General features: G+C 39.1%; 1 pseudogene; it reads right to left on the bottom strand.

The window, feature by feature from the left end:
- Positions 1-4,934: 4,934 nt before the first annotated feature.
- LOC123813665 lies at positions 4,935-7,354 on the bottom strand (annotated as a pseudogene).
- Between the last annotated feature and the right edge of the window lie 488 nt (positions 7,355-7,842).

Here is a 7,842-nt window from a genome sequence, read left to right as displayed (position 1 = left end):
ACACTAAAGTTATTTTTAATCCAAACTGCATTTTATTTCTTTCCCTCCTCTATTCTGAATTATTCTGCCCTTGTTTGTGTAAAAATATAGGCTGTCTTTTTTATTTTTTTCCTTGTTTATGACTTGAGAACCAAATTTAAGCCATCTAACTAAAATTTCTTGAAAGACAAAACACAAAATCTCTGTCAGGGGGCCGTCTGAAGTTGTTTGAAGTGATGTGAACCTCAATGCTCGGGCTTTCCACGGCACCCTGAAGTGTTTGTGTATCCAGGTAAAGAAACTGCATGCTCTTTCCCATTGTAATGAGTGTTCAGTTGTATTTTGCTGTGATGCTTTGATGAGCCTGTGCGACATACAGCCATTCTAATATGTTAGCAAAATAATTACAATGATAGGGTATCTATAGATGAGTATTGTTTAGATGGAACAAAGGACTTTACGAGAATGGAAATGGGATAAAACAAATTACAGATTATTTAGGAAAAAACAGAATAAAAATAACAGGAGACATGCAGGCTAACATAAACAATGAAAAGAAAAAAAAAAGTAAGTCCCAAAAGATGGTGATAGGAATAAAAATAGAGACATTAAAAAATATAAATTTAGGGTTATTGCTTAATTTTCCTGTCCATATATAGCTCGCTTCCTTTGGAGAAAGAAGCTCTGCAGTATTGCTGAGTGGGGAAGCCCAATGTAAATGAGGCTACTGGAGCATAAATGGAGACCTAAGAGGTGATGAAAATGTTATGCTAATATTCAAAGAGGTCTCTGAAGGTTCTGGGAAAGAAGCTCATCAGGGTCAACATAGAGTTATCCAGTTGGTCTATGAGACTAGACAGAAATTATACTAAAATTAAGACAAACAGATTCCTAGTACTTTTTAAAATGCCTGTTTCTATGAAGTGAGTGACAAGGGTTTCTAAGATAGGATTTCACAAATAGCGTCGTTCTTTAGTCCTCTGTAAGTATTCATTATATCCATTATATTGAACAGGCATTGTTCTCCTTTTCTATATTTGCAAACATTTAGTTTTGGGAATTTAAACTCAAGTGAAGAAACGATCAAAAAGGTGGTTTTAAAGTAACAACTGTTTGACTGTGTGTTAAATGTGTCAGTGATTGTGTGACTTTTACCTATCCAGTCATGGGCTAGTCAATATCAAAAGCTTTCTAAGGTATAGCATGGTTGTGGATTTATTTTGCATTGGGAAATGTTTTTTTATTTGGATAATAAACTTGGTAAAATGTACACCTAGAGAGATACACATACATCTTATTCAGTTATGTCGGTCAAAATTCTGATAGTTTTTATTTTGGATTTACCTTGGCTTCATGGATCATTTCTCAACTTGATAACAACTATAATAATCACTTAAAGGTTATATTCATAAAATACAAATTGCCAAATAAAAATAGCTTATGTATTATTTTGAGCTTCCTAAATTATAAAAGGGGATTAAGTGCATAGGTAATATAATCAGGGTAAATGCCTTTTAATTTTTATTAAAACATTTTCATGTCTAATGCCCTAACATTACTCATGTAAAATGATAAAAATGATAAAATGATTGAAATATACAATTTCAATTACAATGCAATAAAATAATCAAATAAAAATGAATACATTTCTTCTATGTAAGAAATCCATTATGAAAAAAATAAATGAAACTCAGGGACCCAGTATTCAAACTAGTGAAGTATGCTATACTTGCAATTCACCTGGAAAATGAATTTCACCATTATGAATATTACCATTATGAAATAATGCAGTTTTGTCCCATAAATCAGTGTTTCCCACATAAGCAATTACGCTGTCTATTTCACTCGCGTGTGAACTACAAATGCCAGCTTGTGTCAGTCAGAAAGCGAGAAGTCAGAATTCCATGTTTTTAGTCATATACTGACCCTATGTAAAAAATTTGAACATATTTTTTCAGTTTCATGTTAAAAATATATGTAAAATAACTAGTAAATATCCTTGCTGAGAATGATTCCTGCTTTTGTTAGTGTTCTTACTTAAATAATTCTTAATAAAGAAAGAGAGCAAAGGGACTTAGACATTGAGCTTGCTAAACCGGGAAATATAAGCCAGTTTGCTTCCTCAGGAGCTGCAGGCACACGCCACAGGGGATCACGGCGTTATTTCCGCAAGGGGATTAACACTCCTCCCCCACTCCCACCCCCATCCACTTCCAGATCACCAGGTGGGAGCAGGGGAGGAAGGCACACGCACAATAGAAGCCGAAATGGTACAGAGGGGAGCTTGACCAAAGAGACTTGTCAGTCTCTCTCTCCCTCCCTCCCTCTCGCATCCATGGCCAGCACGCACGCACCCCATGCGTTCATGCGTCCTCCCTCCACAGCCACGTGTCCTGAGCAGCTGCATAAGCTGATTGCTGCAGAGCCTGCACACGCAGGATCCAGGAGGGGTCCTGCATAGGCAATGCAGCAACAGACTGCAGCTGAAAGCACACGTTAAGCCGGCCGGGTGGTGGACTGGACAGATCAGAAACTCTGGGCGGTGGCCTTCCTTCTGGCCTCACTGAAGACAAGATTGGACCTTTTCCATGGCAAGAGGGATGGAGATGAGTCATTGGGAAGTCAGAGGGGAAATCCCCTTAATTTTTCATCTTCAATAAAGTCTACTCCCATCCTCCTGTGCAAGTCTCAGATATTCTTTTCCTGGCAACACTGCAAGGACTCCACTGGCACCGGTTACAGTTTAAGTATAAAGTAAAGGCATTGTACATCACCAAATACAGCAGATGTTTAATTACATTCATTTTAACTTAATCCCAAGAATACTTCTGATCCTGCACAATTTACCAAAGATTTAACTATTTTGTCAATATTTATTTTTGAGCAATGACATTTGAGAAATTTATCTGGTAAACTAAGGTCAAATAAGTACTCAAGATAACCTTTATCTTACCACTAAAGTTTATTACATAATAAATTATATTTGCAAAGAGAGACAAGGAAATTCAATTTGATCTTGAAATATCATTCTAGCAAAATTTTACAAGAATTGTACAGATGACCTCACGGTACCTAACATGGTAATTTAAAAGTGACCTCTTCCTAGGTATCCAATGATCAAAGAATACAGTGTGTGTGTGTTTTCCGGGAAGAGATATTGAGGTAAACATTTGAGTGCAAATAATTATTTTGGTGTAGAAATATCACTGATAGAGATGTGAGGAAGTGGCAGGGAAGAAAAGACAGCCATAAAGGGTAAATTACGGTCAACTATCAGAGTGGGCAACTGAAAATTAATCTACTGAAGAAGCTCTACAAAGTGCTATAAAATCATACCTCAAAACTCTTTCACTTAAGGGACAAAGGAGCTATATATTTTTCCATCAACTCCCAGATGGGGGCAAATGTCACTTGAAGTTACTGTTCTTAGAGGCTGGTCACTACACGGTTGTTCACAATTTATACACATGTATGTATATAGCACAATGGTGCTTTTTAGTCACCCTGGTTGCTGTGGTTTGTCCTGAGTCTGGCCACAGCTGATAGTCTTCACCTTTCTCTTCTGCTTGTACAAGATTTTCCTCTACTTGATTCAGTGCTTCAGCTGGTCAAGAGTACTTGCCCAGGATGATGAATCATGTCTTTGTGGCTGAGGGTTCTGATCCTTTGGTCACTGAGTCTTATTCAGATTATGTTTCCTGCAATTACTACTTAAGATTTTTTGTCTCAAGGGAGCACTGAGAAGGACCTTGAGAGTCTCCTTGTCCCAGACATACCTCCCCTCTACACATGACACAGTAGCAACCTTACCTCCTCATGATCATCGTAGTCACCTATCTCTGCCAGTATTGTAACTCCTTTTTTGCTTATTATTTTACTGCCATGGGGGGCCTCAAAATACCTAAGTTGAGTCAATACTTTCAAGTTTAGAAGCATCCTTAACATGATTTTGAGTAAATCCCTCCCCTCAGAACCAGGACTTCTAGTTCCGAAGGTCAAAAGTTGCTCCATGATCAAAAATGACTCTGATGTGTCACCGGGAGCAATGGTGAGAAGGCGCTAAGACAAAGATATTCTGTTTACTGGGGATATTGCAGGCGTCGCGGTCAAAGGGTTCCATGAACACCGTGCTCATGTTGCACCAACTTGGCTGCATTGCGGATTGCTTTTCCAAGGCACCGGTCATGACCCTTCAGAATGACTCACTCAGTTTCTTAGCCCTTGAGTAAGACTAGCTGGCCCAGACACTGCTGACCAAGAAGGAAAACACATAGCCACATCCATGTCAAAGCAAAACTTGCACAAAAAGTAAAAGGCAAGGAAGACCTTATTTACGATGATCGCGATAGGGAAGGAGACTGAATTCAACTCCACTTAAACAGAATATGAAAGAGATTTTAAACATCAGGGTGAGCTAGTAGAAAAGTATTAGATGACTTTAGGGGTCAGGTTATGTCCAGCACGTTGAGTTATTCCTGAGTTTGCCTGTATTTTTTTCTCATTAATTAGGTGATGAGCTAATTCTTGCCCATTGAAGTTAGGTTCCCACCCTTTCTTAGAATCTGGGAAATAGGGTATTATCTCCTTTGATGTATACATTTCAAAGAGATGGTTTTCAGGTCCTTGTAAAAGACATTTCCTGGGTTATAAAACTGGCAAAAAGTTCTGAGAAGATTTACATACATTTCAAAGGGACAGAAAAAGAATTTACAATTGAAAATTTTCCGAGGTAAATGCTCTAAGAAAAGGCAAGATCAAAAACCTTAGTCACCAAGAATCTTGTCAAAAGTTTAGTGTAGCTGAGGGGAATTTTAATTTCATTTTAGTCACCCAGGAGATGTTTCAATCCAGGATGGATGAATCATTTATCATTCAAGGGCAGAAAGGACCCAATTTATGAATCTATCATATGGTGGCTAGCTGAACTCCTCAAAAGGTACGGCCATGCCAAGCACTTAACTTCGGTCTCCAGAGCTATGCAGTTGAGCCTTCAGCATTCGCACTATCCAGTACAGGCTCACTGAGGGGACGCCCGCACTGCTGGACTCAGGCACGTTAGCATTCCTCCTGCTATGGCTGTTCCTTTCACTTAGACAACGTGCAAGCACTGTGGTGGCAAAGGCCAGAATATTTATGTTGTTTTCGAGTTTTCTTTGTGGTTTTTGGTTTTATTGTTTGAGATTTTAGCAATGCTACAATAAATAAATGTGGGCTATTTTTTTGCTGACTTATACAGGCCTCTCTATAGGACTGATTTTGATTAAGCTGTTTAGACCATCAAAAATAGACTGATACTGTGAAGGTAATTTTCATCAGGGAAGGAGATATTTCAAAGCTGGGCTAGCTCCATTCCCATTAATGGCCACGGTTATTGTCTGTTCACGTTGACCCCTGGGCATAGATCTTCCAGGTTCCAACTCAGTGTACAGAACTTTTGAACCTTTAATATCCCTGGACACCTGGGATCTGTGTTAGAGTTAGCAATGGGGGTTAATTAATTAATTAAATGCTCATGAAATAGCAATGACTGAACATGCACGGTGATTTCACATTCAATGATTTTTTGATGTTTGGTAACATTCTCCATGACAGTTTAAATTAAAAAATAGCCCAAATGTACATAAGCAGATTAATGGATAAATAAACTGTGGCACATTAATACATTAGACATTAGGTAGTCATGAAAATGAGGATGGACCCACAAATATTAAGTAACTGAAGGAAAACCCCCACAAAACACACACTATTTGATCCCATTTAGAAAGCAAAATGCAGCACAAACTAGTCTATCGAATTCAGAATAGTGTTTACTTTGGGGAAAGAAAGAGGGAGGGTTGGAAGGGTCTAGAATGCTGCCAAAGCTCCATCCTTGATCTGCTTGTGGTTACACAGGTATTTGTAAGAAAACCATGGAGCCATACAACAGTGTTCTATATACTTTAGTGTATGTATATTATGACTCACAATGAAAACTAAGAAGATCAGAAACCTGAGATCTCATAGCTGTGTACAAAAATGATCATTTCACAAAATGTGGTTAGACTTTTCTGAGTACTTAGTAAAAACTGTTTTACTTAGTAAATTTTTCTTTTTTCACGCAAAATAACATTTATTATAAGAATAAAATAAACAAGTGTGGGAAATTTCTTCTGATAATAATTTCTCTTAATTAAATATGCTTTCTGACCATTTACTTTTCCCCTGGTCACAGAGTTCTTCTTATTTTTCAGGGAGTCTTGCCTGGGACACTGGGGAGGTTACACTGTGGGTACACATGGCTGCAGGCACTTGGTGAGAAGCCAAGTGAGACAAATAACGATGTGGGTCAATCCCTTGGTTACAGAACTAGGGTGTCCAACAGGGCTCCAGATGCTCAGGCTCGGCTTCAGTGGCAGCTCAAGGGAAGCAGTGAGAGAACATTACAGGAGTGAGAGAGGGGAGTTAACTACGAGAGGTCCCTTCCAATGTGAACTGGGACCTTGAACTGCCCTGGTGACATCAGGAGCAGGGGGCTGATCAGCCTACTAGTGACTCAGAGCTCAGCTGGTCATACTTACTTGGCTGTGGGGTTTCTGAAGTTTCTGTGGACAAACAGCCCTGCTGCCCACTTCCTCTTCGGTACTGAGCCCAGGAGTTAGTTGTACTGGAAGAAGCTGGATCACCAAGGTCCACCAGTCTGGGTCTGCCCAGGGCAGCGTGCTAGTTTTCCCAGAATGATGAATGAGACAGACAACATGAAGTCCCACTCACTGGACTAGGCCAGTAAGCCAGCTGAGGAGACTTGGACACAGAGCAGGTGCGGTTCACACAGAGCAGGAGGCAGTTGAACGATTTCTCTTCTACAGCCTTGAAAACCAGCTTAGGGTTCTTCCTTGTGAGATCACCCTCCCCCACCTGGATTTCTGCATTGGCCGAGTTCCCCAGTTATTTTGATCAAAAGGATATTCAGTAACCCCACTGGGTAGTCCTTGAGGAAGGGCTTGTGCAGGTAGGCCAGCTCATCAGGTGTGATGTACCTGCTGGAGTCATTGGGTGACCTGAATTTCAGGTCGTTTTGCCAACTTGACGAATTCATAGGCAGCCACGCCCATGCCAGTGACAAAGTTATCTACGTGGCTGGCTTTATTCTCCAGGAGCCAATCTGTCTTCGTCCTGGCCAGTGGTGGCGTCTTGCATATATTTCTCCTTGATAACGCTTTCCAGGTTGTGATAAATCTCCGCTCCAATGCACACGGGTTCCCTAAAGTTTACTGCACCAACAGGAAGGAACATAGACTCCTCCCGTGAGCATCCTGAGGCCCGCGTGAGAACTACCTGTGATCACACTGGGGGCGGGAACTGGCAAGATGATTCCAGACTCATCAGCCAGGTCGTGTCATAGCGTCACTTTAATTTGCAGCAAATAAAGTCAAACAGCTTTTTATATCATATTAGTTATTTGAATAGTCTCATTTTTAAAATGTCTTTTGAAATCTTTTCCCAATTTTCTAATGGGTTGTCATTCTTTCATTAATTCATTTACAAGAGTGTTTCATATAATCTGAAATCAAGTCCTTTGTTATATATATGAATGATAACTCTTTTTCTCTTTTTATGGTTTGTGTTTGTTAATTTTTTGATAAAAATAATTTCTTATTATAACAACCTTTTTTTTAGCTTTTTGCATCTAGTATCTATGATAGATCTTGGCTATAATTATTTTTTCTTTTAATACTAGTTTTAGATTTTGTTGTCAAGAATATGTTACATTTTAAGTCAAGAAGTATTATAATTTCATGTTCTATGAATAATTTTAAGTAGGATTCTTAGAATTTTTTACTGGAATATTTGGAAACATTCACTAATGATGACTTCTGGTTTTGG

The sequence above is a fragment of the Phyllostomus hastatus genome, unplaced genomic scaffold (assembly GCF_019186645.2).
Source record: "Phyllostomus hastatus isolate PE091 unplaced genomic scaffold, TTU_PhHast_1.1 phas_contig_159, whole genome shotgun sequence".
NCBI classification, from domain to species: Eukaryota; Metazoa; Chordata; class Mammalia; order Chiroptera; family Phyllostomidae; genus Phyllostomus; species Phyllostomus hastatus.
The sequence above is the reverse complement of the archived record's forward strand: the minus strand, read 5'-3'. Positions and strand labels throughout refer to the sequence as shown.